General features: G+C 52.1%; 1 long non-coding RNA gene across 1 annotated transcript; it reads left to right on the top strand.

Annotated features, from left to right (window-relative positions):
* Window positions 1-600: 600 nt before the first annotated feature.
* On the top strand, window positions 601-8,819 carry LOC142412072 (uncharacterized). Its single transcript, XR_012776362.1, has 3 exons — window positions 601-983; window positions 5,388-5,572; window positions 6,933-8,819. It is a non-coding gene; the product is annotated as an uncharacterized LOC142412072 (long non-coding RNA).
* Window positions 8,820-16,880: the final 8,061 nt, after the last annotated feature.

Here is a 16,880-nt window from a genome sequence, read left to right as displayed (position 1 = left end):
AATATACGTTTAAAAGCATATACTTAGTCATCTGCACAAATCTTGAAGCCTCTCACAGATGCCCAGATGCACAGAGATTTGTATCTCAATTACAGATTTCCTTGAACGAGACGCTCAGTTTAACTCCCTAAAACAAGTCAAACCTGACACAAAAATGATTAATTATTGAACAAAAAGGTATCATCATGACCATCTGTGAATAAAAGAAGGGAGGAGGTTTTTTTTTTAATTAGCCAGATGAATAATAGATTTTGGAGCTGCTGAAATGACTGCTTAACATGGCTTTGGGTGCTGCTGTGTTTTGCAGTGACAGAGATTTCCATAGGAGAAAAACGTGGAATCGCATCCTAAAATCTCACTTCTCAGGGGTAACATCTTCAGCCTCGTATTGTGCCAGAACTGCCCGTCTGCGAGGGAATGCCACGGAGATGCTTGCGGGCAGCAGCGGGAGCGCCTCAGCCCCTTTGGCTGCCTGCAGGCTTTCTGACGGTGAGGCTCAGCTGCTCAGCAGAGCTCCCTGTTACCAGAACTCACACCGTTTCTTGCGAAGCACAGGCAGCGGCGTGTCCGGGGTAGCGACCGCGCCTGACCAGGCTGACCCTCGCAGCGTGAGCGCCGTCTCGACGTCGGTTGAATTACCGTGGGTACGTTCCTGCTCCCCGGTGGAGCGGGGCGCAGCGGGGCTGCGCCCGAGAGCAGCGCCGGGTCACGGGGGGAGCGCCGAGCTGCTGGTACCCGCAGGGCATCCTTACCGCGACTGCCTTCTTGCGTGGGGGAGGTTCTCGTTTGGAGCAGGTCCCCTCACTGCTGGAGCCCCTAAAAGAGCTTTTCTTTGTGGGAGAAAGCAGATCTGCGAAAACCCTCAAGCCAGCCTGGGGATCCCCCGTTTCAGGACGAAGCCGTAGAGCCTTTGGGAAGCAGCCTACGCCTGTCTTCTGCAGGCTGCGGAGGAAAGTTTATCTGCGTCTCCCGACTGCGTCCGGGTGTGTACCAGCCGTGTTTGTGGGTAAACACAGCAGCGAGTGCGATTCCGGCTTGAAGGAGGCAAGGCCAGCACGGCAGGCTGAGGGAGCAGAGCTGAGCTCTAGCTCACGGCTGGAAGGTCTGGCCGCCGCTGCCCACAGAGGGACCGGGACCGTGCGTGGCTCCCCCCCAGCTGAGTGTTTAGCCAGTGGTAGGCACGCTCTTGGCAGCAAAGAGAAAGCAAGAAAGTGAAAAGTGGCAGAAACAGGCCTTCAGGTTAGTACTTCAGTCTCCACATCATCGCTGCAGTGAATTCATATACCCTCAGCCGATCCGTTTTCTTGGACCTGCGTGTGTTGAGATCCACAGGGTAGTACCGGGTCTCCCTGCACACACACCTGCCCTGCGTGAAGGCCTCTTGTGCGGCTGCCAGGAGATTTTGGAGGCTGTGAGCCTATGGCAAAAAATAGGTGGGTCTGGTTTCCCTAGTCATCATGTTTAGTATTACACATGCCATGATGATGCACTGTAAATCATGAGTCTGCTCACATTCACTGATAAACCGGTCATGCAAAAGGCTCTTTGGAGTAGGAATTCAGCAGAAGGCATTTTACATCTGTCAGAAATAATTCAAGGGTGTGGAGTGACTCATTGGGAACTGCATGAATAATCAAGACTTCATTTTCAGTAAGACAAAACCATGAACTTTTGTCTGGCACATCAGTGGGGAACATGTTCCCCGTGTTCGGGGTTGTGTTCTGGGGACTGATGCTAGCAAAAATACCAGAAGGAGGGATTTTTTTCAATGAAAACAGACAGGCCACTTTTAAAGTGCAGTTTTGTGTATGCCAGTATAGCATGGATGTAAGACCGCAAAGCTCGGGGTAGAAAATAAAACTGAGAAAGCAGGCAAGCCTTGCCCTGGTGTGTGGTCAGAAGAGTTTCTGCCGCAATCGGACAAGTGCTATCACATCTCAAGGTGTGTCAGTCTCCTAAATCAAAACAGCGTTGCAGTGAACCGGCAAAAGAAACCCGCAGCCTGAGAGCAGGCGTGGGCTGGGGTCAGTCCCAGAGAAAAGCCCTTTCCACCAGCGGGCCGGTCTCCCTCGGGAAGGCTTGCGGAGCACCTGCCCTGCAGCGGGGCTGCAGACCTTCCCGGGGACGACACAGGGGCTGCTCCGCCCGAACAGCCCCCGGCTCCTGCCCGCGTCTCCATCCCTCCTCCCGGCACCTCTCCTAAACGAAGCTCTTTGCGAAGGGGCTGAGGTGAACCTGCCAGCGACGTCTTATTGACCACAGACGAGTTCTCAAAATATATACCTTACCCTGTCATCACCCTCGTGTCGAGTGGTCGGCAGGACCTGCATGTGCAGAAAGGGGACTGGCAGAAAACAAGGGTAACCGGTGAGACACCTTTCCCTCCCAGAGCCTGGGGACACCCCCTCTACCACACCAATCTAACGAGCTCCTCTTGAGATACCCCTTCTCGGATTCTTTTTCCAGAACAGAATACTGTTTTCATTATAATCAGGCAACGTGTTAGGTAAACAGCCAATAAGTCTAATTAATGGACAGAATGAATAGTTTTGAGAAGCAGTTGATGCCAGGTAAACCTTAAAAATAAAGGATTAAACTAAAAATCAAGGCATAAAATTTGAGACGAGAACAGAGAAATGGGAAATGAAATCAGCCTAAGCTGAGCGCCTTAACATTAGTCAAGGACTCAGACCTTCCCTTGCCCTGGTAAGAGGCAGAGATTTGTGTTTCAAAGGAGGGATAGATTAACTATTTCCTTTGCCCTTGGCCAAGGCTAGAAAGTTGCCAGCTGCTGCTGGTTCCCACTTGCTGCATGGAAATGAGGAGCTTGATTTTTTTTTTTCTAGACTGCAAATCAAGCAACAATAGGAGTCGTGCCGATCTGAGGTTTTGATTTGCTGCACCGTGTAAGAAGAACAACGAGAAGGGGGAAGGTGGGATCATTTTTTGGCTGGCCCGTGCCAAGGCCCATGGCCCAGGAACCTCCCAGGGCCGGCGCTGTGACCCCCGGCTTGTTCGCTCAGAGCTACCAGGCGCTGCGTCCCCTGGAAGACAGGGCTGTCTGTCACAGGAACTCCGAGAGCTGGCAGTATCCACAGCACTTGGGCACTGGAGCCTTGGTCACGTACGAGATGTTGGGAAAAGCTTTATAAGCTGAGAGAAGGCTGGGAGAAAGCTCGCAAGATCCGGCCACAGCTCGGAGAACAGACGAAAATGCATTCAGTGACAGACGTTAGCTTGTGTTATGTGTGTAGTGAGGTCCAGAGGCTGCCACTACAGATCAGATATTTCCAGCACTTATTTTCTTTCTGTAGGTTGTAAAACGCTTCCAAAAAGTACTGGTTAGGCGACAGGATAATCTACCCTTGATCTGTTCTTGCAAGGACAGGGTCACGGTGGGCTGAATTCACCATGACCGCAACTTAGCAGCACTTCATGGGACCACGCGAATAAGACAGACGGCGAACGTGAGCTCCGAGAGCGCAAGTCCATGAAGAAGGCATGTCTTGGAGAGGGCGAGGAATGCGGAGGCGTGTGCTGGAAGGTGTGGCAGGTACGTGTGAGCTGTTAATGACTGTGCTGAAGAAATCCTGGTGATACAGAGGTGAAGGAGTCCAAGAACTGGAGCACAGCCCGTGCTTTGGTAGCAGCTGAAGGGCTGATCTGGGGCTGTAGCAGCTGGTGCAGGTTCCTGGCATGGAAATGCTGTTCCGCGGCAGCGACTCTGAATCTCACACGCTAGCAAAAGCTATGGGCCTGCCTTGTTATTATCTTCATTTTCAAAGACTTTCTAATGCCTTGCACAGCCAGCCTGTCTTTCATTTGAGACTTCACCAGACAGGGCACTTCACAGCTATTACCACCCTCCTCTTCACAAGGCCTCTCTGAAGCTGACCTCCTCGTCACCCTCTTACAAGCGAGGAAAGGCAGCAAAATTAGGGGGTTCATGTACTCTGATGGAAAGTGGATAAAACTGAGAAATCTGATAGATGAAATGTGGCAAAAACACTGTCTAGCATTCGTAAAGCTGAAATACGAAAAGCTGGAGTTCGGCAACTGGAAATGTACGGAGTCTGTCAGATGGCGAGTCAAAGCTGTGCAGGATCTGAACCCACCTTTTCAGCCCTGCGACTGAGTCGCGAGTCTCCCTTTCTTCACCGTATGTGCTTCAGCGGTGGCATACCAAAGGGACCGACACAATCCACACGGGAATGCCGCTCTGCCTGCCCACGTCGCCTCGCTGCAAAGAGTGACTCTGAAGTACGGGTGGTCAACATTGCACCAAAACTGCTTCCCCCCAGAAAGTTTGGTGCCGTTCACCTTACTTGCCTCATTGTCTTTCACAGTCCCGCTGTGCTGTAGCACGCTCCTGAGAACAGTCACAGCGCGGCGGTGGACGTGCCGGCCGCAGCCAGCGCTTGGCGCCTGGAACAGCTACGCCTTGCCTGGGAAAAGGACCGTAGGTGCAGGTGGTCTTTCCTCGTGCCTGGCAGTTGTCCCACCCAGGCGTCACCTGCTTCTCCCGCAGCCGGAGGAGGGACAGGGAGCACGCAGCTGGCGGGGGAACGGCTGTGGGCTTGGCCCCGGCTCCGACCAGCGGTGCACGATCAGGCATGCTACCAGCAAACGCTCCCGGGTACTCCAGGCGGGAGACATGCTGCGTCCATCTCATCTAGGCTTTCAAGATTTTTCCATCCCAAAGACTTGGCTGGGTGATGGATGTTTGGGGTTTCTTTTTTTTTTTTCTTTTCTTTTGCTGTGTGCTAACTTAAGATGTTTACTACCAGGCAGGATTTTTAGTTCCTTAAAAAAGCCAGCCAGATGCAGCTACTGAAAGCAGACATCTTCAGCGGTTGCACTGGGTGTCTGCCGAATTTGGGCCTTGTTTTTTTGCGTGTCTTGTCACTAACCCAGGTCTGCCGATGTGGAGGGGGAGGGTACACGGTGCCAGGAGCCTCCTGGGGTGTGTTCCCCCCTGCAGTACCCAGAGGCACGGCAGGCGCCGGCCCGGCACTGGGCAGCGTGGTGGGAAATGGGCCCGTCAGGAGGAAGGGGAAGCACACGCTGCACTCTGTTCTGGGGTAATGCAGTGAGGGCTTTTTGTTAGAAATGCGAGGTACGTGCCAAACGTTATCATTACCGTTCAAGAAAAAAGGGCTGCTGTGGTACAGTCATCTATGTTTTAATGTCTGGTTATTGTGAAAGCTAAGAAATGCCATCCTGTCCACAATAAGAGGCCACCTCTGAATCATATCCTTCAGTAGATGTGCCCGGAGGAATGCAAAGGAGGTTCTCGTCGCTGTGAATGTCAGTAACAAAGTTTCCTGGGAATAAGCGAGGGGTCTAGAGGCTCGTGGTATTTGTCTCGTGAGCTCTTTTGTTCGCAGGCGTTGATCCTTGGGAAGCTGCTGTAGCACACCAGGAGAAGAGCACGTTAGTCGTTCCTTCACAGGAGCTTTGCATATCCCTACCCAAGAGGAACATGAACGTCGTCACGGCGGTTGTCTGCCGAGTCCCCGGCTTTTCTGAACGGAACAGATTTGTGTCAGCTGAGAAAAGCGAAGTTGACCTTGTATGTGGACAGTGCCACAACACCGCAACTAAACTTTAATTCTTTAAATGTATGCACTTGGGGGTATTCTCTGGGTAAAAGCTAGTGCATCCTGTGCTACTGATTTCTTCCGGGCTGACTCATATTTAAACCTAATTGTTGCAAGAGAAGAAGAACAAGCCTAGTCAGCCAAAATGGTTATAGAAGGAAGGGAGAAATCAATTTAGGAAATATGAATCACTTGAACTTCACAAGATTCCTGAATGGGGAAGCTGGGGCTCAAAGATAATATAAAAAAAAATCTGCTCAGTACTGGAAACAAGCCAAGTCCTGTGGCTCCTAAGTGGGTGTCTAACCACAAGACTTCCCGTCTTCATCTAAGTAAAGATGCTTGCTCATCATTCTTGAAAAAGATGCTACTGTCATCTTTTTTGTTCGCGTAACAGTGCAAAGAAACTTAGCTCTGTATGTTACGTGTCAGTGCAGTTTGAGATGCGAGAATGAAGCAAACTAACAACTCCATCATGTATTCTAGCAAAGTCCAAAGTAAATTTAGTGTTGCAGCTAACGTTCTAGAATAATGATTTCCTGGTGGGATCTAGTATATACAGTGATTACAAAATCACCTGCTTTGGTGAAAAGGGATTATAGTGGCTGGTTTAAAATTGGCTACTTGGCCTGACCAAACAGCTTTATCCACTGCAGAGATCATAAAGATTTTTATCACAGTGGGATTAAGGCATTGATTTACATCTGACAGTAAATTAAACGGAGATGAGTGATGCTGTAACCACCTCCAGTTTCCTGCCTTGACTCTCTTGGATGTTGCTAACCCTGGAGGGAAAGTGCTGAACAGGACTTCCAGCAGCTCCTGACTCAGTACAGCTTACAGCATTAAAGATTACTAGCACTTATTTCAATATATTGCAGTAGTAAGAGTTGACTGTGAAGAAACGCATAAGACCCCAGCAAAACTGAGTACAGGGCAATACAACAGGAAATTATAGTTAATGTATATAACTGAAAAGTGATGTAACTAGAAAAAATTATAGCTTCACCTATAAAAAATGAGCTGACCACCAGCAGGCAGGAGTCAGGCCTTGAGCTTGTGCTAGATAGTGCGAAAACAAATCAGAGGAGGTCATTCCTCACGCAGCAGCACTAGCCCTGCAGAACGCTTTGCAAAGGGCGTTTGCAAAAACATGCAAAAACTTCTCGGGGACTCAAGGGAAAATGGACAAGTAAGTGGAACAGAGCAGTGGGAATTACCAAAGAGACCACAACCAGCTTATAAAATCCCCTGAACTGAAGATACTAAAGGCTGGAAGATTAGCAGGGGAAAAAGAGCAGATATGTTTGCCATTTTCTTACTGTTTTGTAGGTATCTGCTTGCAGCTGGGTTGGGAGAGAGGACACCGGACTAACAGGGGCCTTGGTCTGACGCAGTATGGTCTGTGTCACATCCTACCCCAGACTATGAAGTGTGGCTTTTCAGAGGCTGCTGCGTCTCCTACTCGTCTCTTCTTGCTTTAGGGCCAGCAGCCTCCGAGAGAGTGATGTGGAGGGCAGCCTGTGGTCGTAAGAGCTTTGGCGGGCAGCTCAGTCCACCGCTGCACATGAATCATCCTCCGGCTGCACCATGATAGCCTTATTAAGGCACCGAATACCGTCCTTCACGAGAGTCGGTATGGACAGCCCTGCCTCTGCCTGCACGCCTTCAGCTCAGGGACTTGGCCAGCAGCAATCCTGTATCCCATTTACCCCCTTCACGCTCTATAATTATAGAGAAGCCAGGGAACAAAACCAAGACTGATCTCTAGCAGGGACCCAGTGAGGATCAGGCAGCAAAAAATGTCTCTGGGTTGGGTTCAAAGTATGCACGAAGAGGGAAGAAGCCTGTTAAGCGATCCAGCTCGTCACCACGTGGCCTTGCCGTTGCTGAGATGGCTACAGTTGCTACCTCAAGACTAAACCTATGAGAAGTACACAGCCATTGAAACATACCCAGTCTCTAGGCCTTCTGCCTGCAGAAACCTAGCCAAGACGCCGCTAAGAGCACGATAAATCTCTGACATGCAGCTGAAGATTCAGGTAGCCTACCCCTTGCACCGCAGCTTGCTTTTTTCTAATTTTGTGTTGCTATTCCCCTTCTGATAATTGCCGCTCCTTGCTGAAAAGTCTGGACGAGTGTTTCAAACCACTTCTCTGAAAGAGGGATGCGGTGCTGGTTGTGGATATTTAGAGCCACTGCTCGGAGTGATCGCTGACGCTCACGCATGTGAGAGTCTGTGTAAACAAGCAGGGAGACAGATCTGCTTTCATACGCTAACGTCGTGGGTCTCTGGTCTCAGGAACAGCGTCAGAAAAGATGTCCTGCTGAACAGTGCCTTATTTAAGCAGTGACTGCCTTAGCACCTTGGGTCCAGGCCCGCACCGTCCCTGGAAGTCCCTGTGTTCTGGTGCGCTGTGTGTTTTCCATTACAGTTTCACGCAGTCAGGACTAGCGACTCAGCTGTCCTCCCATGGCACAGCTTTTAGCCGACGCCAGTCACGCAGTGACTGTTCTCCCGCCCGCTGCAGCGTGCACAAAGCTCTGCTGGAGGCTTCTGCGGTGTGCAAAGGAAACACCAGATATTTTGATTCATAATTGTCACCTGTTCTCTTGGAAATTCACTGGGTGATGCGCAGGCACGAAATGAAGTGATCGTTTGGAAGCTGTCAGGAAAACCCTCGCATTTCAGGTGTGCGGCATCTTTCTGGGTTTTGTTTAGCAGAGAGGCAGCGTGGTTCAATGGACTTTCTCTCCCCATAGCCGGAGGTGATAGTGGCGTCACTGCAGCCATAAGCAGCGAGGTAGCAGGGCTGTGAAAGCCTCCGAGCCGTGAGTGCAAGCTGTGTAACACAGACCAGCACAGCTCCGCACCCTTCCGAAGCCGGCCCCGATCCGCTGCAACGGGCGATGGCTTTGCCAGGCGCCAGGGCTGCCCCGACGGAAGACCCCGACAAACTCTGATCGTGCAGAGGACTTGTGCCGATCCTTCATCTCTCCGGCACATATTACTCATCTCTCTAAAACTTACCTTTATTCTCATTCCCACCTTATTATTATTAGAATGGATCTACTGTTTTTTCCCTTCCATCTATATTTCTTTCCTAAGTTAGCTCAACTGTAATTCCACAATTGCTCTAAAACAGTTCTGTAAAATCTCTTTAAAAGTTTGCTACCAAAAAGTTTTGTCTACGGTGTATTTTAGATTGTATTCCTAAGGATTTCTTTTACAACTGTTATAAAAAATAATCAAAAAATCTGAAAGCTGACCGAATCCTGCACTTTTTGTGTGCAAGGCAATAGACTGGTATAGGCTGAATGCTGGGCAAGCTCAGCCATCGCTCCGAGTAGCAGAGCTCGTCCTCGTTGTGGTGGGAGCTGAACCTCTCGTGTCTCCGCTGCGCTGCGGGAGGCGGTGGGGCCGTGGGGCAGCGGGGAGCCGTGGCACAGGGGCTCCGGGGGAGACGGGCCCCCGGCTCGGAATGATGGAGCGAGTGGGCAGCGCTGTCTGTCTTGCACAGCTTTCCAGCCGTCCTGAGCCGCAGTTTCTAGTTAAAGCCCTGGGACATCGGAGGAGTTTGCTAAAAGGGCTCGTGAGGCTTCTACCCTCCGCAGGTGGCATCCTCGTCCAGCCATTCCTTTGCCTGGAGCTGGCGCTGGTGGTAGCCAAGTGTCGACGGCAATCCTCTGCTGAGCCTTTTACCTGTCCCTGATTTCCTCGGAAAAGGCCTTTAAACTTACCGTGCTGTGCCAGCTTCTAGAGGTGCCACAAGGGTGTGTGCCCCATCCCGCTGCTGCTCCCCGAGCAGGGGCTCTGCATGGCTCCCCGCAGAGCGAGCTGAAGGCCAGAGACACACCAGGATGATACTGGAGGGGAGCGATGAGGAGAAACATTCAGAGACGGGGAGTCAAAGGAGAAGGGGAAAAGCTGGGGGCCAGCGGCGGGTGAGGGGGACCTTTGGCATGGACACGTCCCACCAGTGCCGCAGTGAAGAAAGCGGCGGCAGGAGCTGGCGCCTGCCTGGGGGGTGCGCGGGGCGGGGGGACCTCTCGGCCTGGGTTGATGACGGGGCGGCTGGTGCCAGAATGGGTAGGTGCTGCGCACAGGGTGAACCCGTCGTGTACAGGGCAATGCGAGGAGCTTCTTGCGGCGATTGGCGTCACCGTCACCTGCCCAGAGGAGCCGCGGTGGAGGTGGTGTCCCCTCGGGTCCCCTGCGCTGCCAGCAGGACTGCGTGCCCCGGGGAAGGGGGCCGGGGCTCCGAGCACGCCGCCTCCCGCGGCTGTGCATGAGGAGTGCTGAAAGCAATTACTGATCAAAACAGAACAAAGAGGAAGAAAACGTGACTGACTACCACGAATATTAAGAATTTTTTTCTAGCTGTTCAGAGAGACGCCAGGTTAATTCAAAAAGGCACAGAGTTTATTTCTAGACCTACTGTACTTCCATGTCATAATATATAATAATTATGTACCGATTTTGTGCATAGCTGTTAATTTTAAGTCACGCTGAAGCCACACGTGGTTAATGGTGGGGTGAGGCAGCTGGGCGCTCGCTGCAGGAGGAGGAGAAGGCTGGCGGTGCAGGGAGGGCTCGGGCCCGCGGCCAGGCCCGGCATTATCTCAGCTGTCACCGTGAACTCTTCAACCCGCACAGGCGTTAAACAGCTTCATGTCCGTCCCCTCTGTCACGGACTTGCTCTTTCAAAAATCCTGGCAGTGTAGGGCTGCAGCTAAGCTGGAAGCTGGGTCCTGTGGGCTGAGCCCCGCTCGCCTGAGCCGCCCTCACCTGAGACCCCCTCGCCCTCACCCCCCTCGCCCTCACCCCCCTCGCCCCCCTCGCCCTCGCCCCACTCACCTGAGCCCCCCTCGCCTGAGCCCCCCTCGCCTGAGCCCCCCTCGCCTGAGCCCCGCTCACCAGCTCACTGCCCAGCTGCTGCAGAGCAATGGCGGAGGTCGCTGTTTCCCCCGTCCCCCCGGGCTCCTGACCTCTCTGGCCGGCAGCGGCCGGCAGGGCCGAGCAGGTCCCAGCCCTCTCCAAGGGCCCGACTCCAGGCTGGTGGTGCCCGCCAGCGGGACGGGTTCGACGCTGCCTGAAGCGCTGAGCTGTGCCAGGAGGCCGGGGAGGGCTCCTGCTGTCCAGTCCTACCTCCCGGAGACAGGGCCGCGCTGCAGGGCGACCGCGCTGCCGGTCTGAGCGGAGCGGGGATGCTGCTCTGGATCCTCCCCACGCTCAGGCACGGCCAGGGGGCCGGGGGCTGCCTAAGCCACGTTCCTGGCCCCGGGTGGGCACCTTTGGTGGAGAGAGAGAGACCCTGTCCAGAGAAAGAAAGTGCATGTGTTCGGGTGCCCCAAACGGTCTTACACCTCCGGGCATTACTGACGAGGGGGTAGCGTGGGGGCCGAGGCTGCCCCCGCCCAGCCCCACTGGCTGGGGGCAGGGAGCGGGCGCCCACCGTCCCCGGGAGCCCCAGGCCGGCTGCGCGGGGCGGCACTCGCAAAGGCGGGGGCTGCCGCTGGACTTCAGCGGGCGTTGAGCGTGCCTGCCAAAGGATTAAGCTAAATGAGCCGCTGGGTTTCTTCGTCCCCCCGTTCATGGGGCCGAGGCGCTTCTTCATCTTGCTTTGTCCGTGTGGTATTTAAAGGCCTGTATTTTAAGCCCGCTAGTCCCCTCAGGAGCGCATTACGGGCTGGCCAAACATTATGTGGTCGTCTGCAACGCCACAAGGACCTGAGCTGCACTCTCCTCTGCTGCAAAGCCCCTGCACAATGCTGCTTTTGGTAACGCGCAGGCAGCAGGCACAGCTATTGGCGTCTGGTGTCTGCTCAGCTTTATTTTGAGGTATTTAAACTTAGCAAACTGGCTTTTTTTAGGCCCATATGCACAGATCAGGTGGTCACCTGTGGCAATATGTTTATTCACAGATTCTAGCTGCTTTCAGGGAACAGCCTTCTCTAAACATAATTAGGGCTATTTAAGTAACTGCTCACAATTACCTCTCGGTTCACACAGAACACCACATACCCCTCATTGAGCAATAACTCCTGGAGATACAAGGGTGAAAAGCCACAGGCAACTTGCTGTTGAGTGCCTCAAAGATTTTTATGATGCTGCTGTAAACGGACGTTTGCTTTTGAAGAGCTGCACACCTAGTATACTCTGCCGTTACATGAGGTTTCAACCTAGCAGGTTTACCTGGCAGTTCGACAGCTGTTAATATCCTCTAGCCTCCTCTGCCTTTGCCCGTATTAAGTCGGCGGTGGACAGATGAAGAAAGCCTGATTCAGGGATGGATGTGCATTTGACTGGTGACACAGCACGTCCCTTCGGCTCTGGTCAGTAAGCTCAGGAGGAGGACTAGGGACAGCGTCTAGGAGAGGAGGAATGGGAAAGCCTTGGCACAGAGAGGAGTGGTGAAGCCTGAAAGGTTGGACAACATGAACAGAGGACGGTTTCCACGTCACGATGAGCACGGTCCTTTCCTTGGCGCCTCTCCTCACCCCGAGACTGCAGTGCTCCTTTTTCCTCCCCCCCTTGCCCTCTCCTTCCCCTCCCTCTCCTCCGCTGTGCCATTTCTTGCCTTCTGCCTTTGCCCCTTGACATTCGCACTGGCCTCCCAGGCTCCCTCCCTGGTGGCAGCTGCTCCCTCTCCCACCCCGCCTGGCCCCGCTCATTCCCACCGAGCCCCTCGTGCGTGCCACCGGCCCTCCCTCCGCCTCCCTCCCTCCCAGCGGGCCTGGGGCTTCCTGGGATGAAGGGCTGGGGTCCTTTAGAAGACAGCTTCTCAGCACCGAGAGGATGGAGAGCAGACACAGGAATTCACCTCTCCAGGGACGTGACTGCTTGCTTTGAACAGCAAATAAAGACATCTTCAGATCTGGGGGATGTGCTTGGTGCCTTCTTGCCACCACTTCTTGGTTTTGATGAGAAGAACATGCCACCATTCGGGAATGCTGAATTTGCATCTCTCACAGAGAGACGTTTTTGTAGGTCCAGAAGGAATGTGTGATTCATCAACACATGTAGTAGCACATGTAAGAACTTTCCCAAGAAACTCTGTAATACTATTTTAGGATTTTATTATTCTATTATTCTAGGATTTTAGGAGTGATGCAAGAACCAGGAGCTGACACATCCTTGGTAGAAACTCTGCATTCCCTGCACGTACGTCATCGCTGCCTGACGCACCCAGAGATCCGGCTGTCCGGGGAGCGGAGAGCCAGGGCCGGCGCGTTGGGTCCCGCAGCGGAGACCTGCAGCAACCGCTTTACTCCAGGTAGCACCGTGCCTGCGTTCATCGAGCACTGTCACAAATACAATTACTCTAACACTAACAGGGAAATAGGAAACGTGAAAGACACAAAAGCTCTTTATAAACAGATCTCCTCCACTCCTAAAAATGTTATTAACTACTTCATAATGTAACTTCAAGTGGGAAACTCGGTGCCAGCTTCCAGCGCTACAGATGCCACTGAAAAACCAAGGAAGCTTCCCAAGCAGAAAAGGGGGCCACAAAAAAAGTGTGAGCCATGCAGAAACCCTCCTTGTATTTCATGTCCCCTCCTGCTCCAGCAGTAATGGTATAAATACACGCTCCAGTCCGCTAAGGCAAAATGCAGATCTTTTTCCTTGTTGTTCTGCCTTCAGGAGGACTGTCAGAGCAACCAGACCGTCCTGGTACCAGCTCCACACTGAAATTTAAACACTTCTGAGATCTACTAATAACATTTTTCTGAAATATCACAGGCTAAGTCCTGGAGGAGGATGAAGCTGAGCTGACTGCAAGCAGAATTACAGACAGTGCTATTAACAGGGTCTTTTCTAACAGGCTGTATCAAACACACAAAAATCCTGTTGTCATTTTTAGGCCTTTTTTGCCATGTTACCTGCATGTCTTGCACGATTTATGTTCCATCGTTTTCCTTCCTGATAACCAGTCTCATCCATTGCCCAGCCATTGCAAACCAGTGCACAACAGAGGGATCTGAAGAACGGTACTGCGTAGAATTTCTCTGTGTGTTGTTGACTTTACTGTGCCAGCCGCACGGTGAGGAGAGAGACTGCATTAGAGCTCAGAAATCACACCTGTAAATCTCGTTTTTCACGGTTATCCCTTGCCTGCGTACCCGCTGCGCGGCAGGAGGGAGGCAGCCCGGCACGCTGCCGGCCACAGCCGCATGGCTCCCGCAGGGACTCATGCTTTGGGACCGGGGGGCTCGGATCCCGCTGTCGTTGTTGCAGCGTTAAAGGGTGCACTGACACGTGCCTTGCACAAATGAGACGACGCAAAAAGAGACATGGGAAGGTTAGCGCCGGCAATTTCCTCCGTGTTTCACTGCCGTCTGGACTCCCCACATTTTTTTTCTGCAAGTTGCCTGCATGTGGTTTTGGTGGCAAAGCTCTTCAGCTTTTGTCCTTCCTCCCACCCTAAATAATTTCATTTCTGGGATTCCAACAAGGCCATCATACTAAATGGATTCTAAAAGTTACTTGCTCTTTAGGCTCAGCAGGAACAACGTTGCCCCTGTAAGGGCTCACGCTACTTTGAGCGATGTTATCCTGGGTCTGCGCAAGTGTCGGTGAGCAGAACTTGGCCCCAGACTTGGCCCCAGCGGGTGCTGAGCTATCAAGTCATCTGGAATAAGAGTCTCATTTTCAGAGCAGTGCAGTTTTCTCCACAACGATGTTATCTTTGTTCCTCAGCTTCTGGCAGCAGAGCTGCTCACACATGCTATTAGCAGATGGCAGAAGACATACATGGAATTTGCTCTCAGAACATTTCTTCCATTCTTCCTCCCGGACTGAAGAAGTGCAAATTCAAGCTAAAAGCATATCCTAACTACTGCCCTTTTCCAAACAGGGCGACAGAGAGTTAAAAGCAGGCTCCAGCAGAAACCTCTCAACTATTTCAGTGTCTCTGCTGTAGTTAACTACTCAGCGTATAGCCTTTCAGTCAGAATTGCAGGGAGTGCATTTCTGTGAAGCCACGCTCCTCGGTGCCCTTATGTCAGCTCCTTTTCGGGACCAGCTGTTAACAAGCAGCAGGCATCGCAGGAAGGCAGAAAACTTCCACGCAGTCTCTCCAGTAACAGGCATCCGTCTGGGCCCACAGCTAACTGCCGTGGGCTTGGCAGAGCTCGGTGCACTTTGCGTAGACCAAGATGACCACATAAATTTAAGGATCAGGCAAACGCATTTTCAGAATGGGCACGAATTCAGGAGCACGGATGTGTGCGTGTTGTTCAGCCTCCAAAAGGAGGAGGAACGAGCCTGACGAACTCCACATCACCCCATGTTTATGCTGCTACGAGCTGAAACTAAACTGGCCGTCCAGCGGGGCTGCTGTCAGGAGCCCGGGAGCTGTTGTAGCCATCTGCTTGAGCGCTCTCCTGAATCACCATTCACCTTTGATCTGGATGTCTTGTCTAGGAAAAGAAATGGCTTTTTGAAAAATCTTCTTATTCAGGGTTCTTCTTTTATTTATAACGTATTATGATTTTTTTCTGCCTCCCTAAACTAAGGCAAATCCTGCTCAGAGTTGCTCCTGCATTTGATGGAAGACAAGCACAGATGAAAGACCACCGCTTTGAGACCGCCTCGGCCTTCAGATCTTACACGAGCACCTATTTTTCATCTGTTCTGTTTTTTCCCCAAAGGACAATTTTATTCCAAGTTCATGAGCTCGTGCTGAAAAAGAGCAGAACATTTCCAAAGTCCCAAAATTCTGTGGAAACTCGAGTCTAACGCTTTAGACCCAAATTTAAACGTGGCGTGTTGACCCCACGTCGCACCAAGTGGAACATTCTCACGTCAACAAGAAAGGTGCAAGAGTTCCAGCCTTTCAGGACAGTCGTGCTCAGGTACCCGCTCCACAGTTCACCGTGTCTCTGCCCACTGCCACCACCGGCTCCCGCTTCCCCTGGAGGCCTCACTCACAGCCATGAACTGCCTCCTGGAGCTGGCTGCCTCAGCCTACAGGCAACCTCTTTTTGCCCAGTGACCCGCTGGTTAGAGAGAGCTCGTCACCGGCAACCAGGGCTCCGATTAAGCCTCTGCCTGAAAGGCCTCGAGCCCCACACCCTGCTCACTCCCGTCGTGCCTCAGTGCTAAGGTGAGCGGCCGTGCAGCACGCAGCCTCTCCCTGGTGCTCCACCGAGTGCCACAGCATTGCCGGGAGCGGCACTGCCACGGGGGCTCGCCCCAGGAACGTCGAGGGTCTCGGCCCAGCAGCGAGATGCAGAGAAGAGCCAGGAGCGTGAGTCCCGGCAGGAGCAGGGCTGGGCGACGCGGGGCGCGCCGTGGCAGAGCCGCACGCCCTGGCGCGTGCCGGGCCACCGCAGGGGCCGCGCTGGCGGGCGCTACACTCACGGGGCACCTTCACGTTTGATTTGGGATTTAGACACCTACTGCGGTTCCAGGTGCCAGTGCCATGCCTTGGAGTATGAGCCCACTCATCCTTAGTGAACCATGGTCAAAATCCCCAAAGAGCAAGATTGCAACCATAAATCAGATACACGCTGCGGGCCGCAGCGGGACACAGTCAGAACCTGCCTTCAAAGGAATTCTCAGGCAGAACAGGCTATGATGTCCCACGGATACTGGAGGTTACTGCTATTTTATAAAGCAAGATTGAAAGACTGGACTACTCAAAAATTCTGATTGCTACCTGTCTGGATTTAGAGTTTCAATTTTCAAGCCACTATCATCTCAAATGTGAAATCTGAATCTTTTTTTTTTTTTCTTTTCACAAAGATACTTGGTCAAAGAATTAAAAACTGTTTCAGTGGTACAATTATCATGATGATGCTCTTGTCTTTCTACCCTGTCTCAAAGAATTCGTTCCTTTTGATAGATAATGCAGACGGAAGGGGTACTGACTACTTGCTTTTATTAATGAAAGTCTTTAAGCTCTAAGATTATTTAAAATAATTTGCTTCCATACCAGTGTACTTCCTATTGCACACTGTGCTCTCTCATCAGAGATGGAAATCCAATTCCCTAGTTTCAAGAAGTCTTCAAGTTTTCAGGGGCTGCTGTCTGCACACCGTACAAAGGCCTGTCTCTCTGCGCACCCGTGCAATTCTGCTGGCAGCTCAGAGAGAGGGGCAGCACGTAAAATGCTGCTTTGTGTCTCTGCCAATACTAAACCATTGAAGTCATACTCTTATGTGCACCTGGTTATACCTTCCACTGAAAAGAGTGCATGGTAGAAGCACTTTGTGCCAGCCGTGGAATTTATTTCCTTAAAAAAGTATTTTCCCTAAAGCCTAATAGAGATT

Source organism: Mycteria americana, chromosome 7, assembly GCF_035582795.1.
Source record: "Mycteria americana isolate JAX WOST 10 ecotype Jacksonville Zoo and Gardens chromosome 7, USCA_MyAme_1.0, whole genome shotgun sequence".
NCBI classification, from domain to species: Eukaryota; Metazoa; Chordata; class Aves; order Ciconiiformes; family Ciconiidae; genus Mycteria; species Mycteria americana.
Note: the sequence above shows the minus strand (reverse complement) of the source record. Positions and strands in the feature narration are given on the sequence as shown.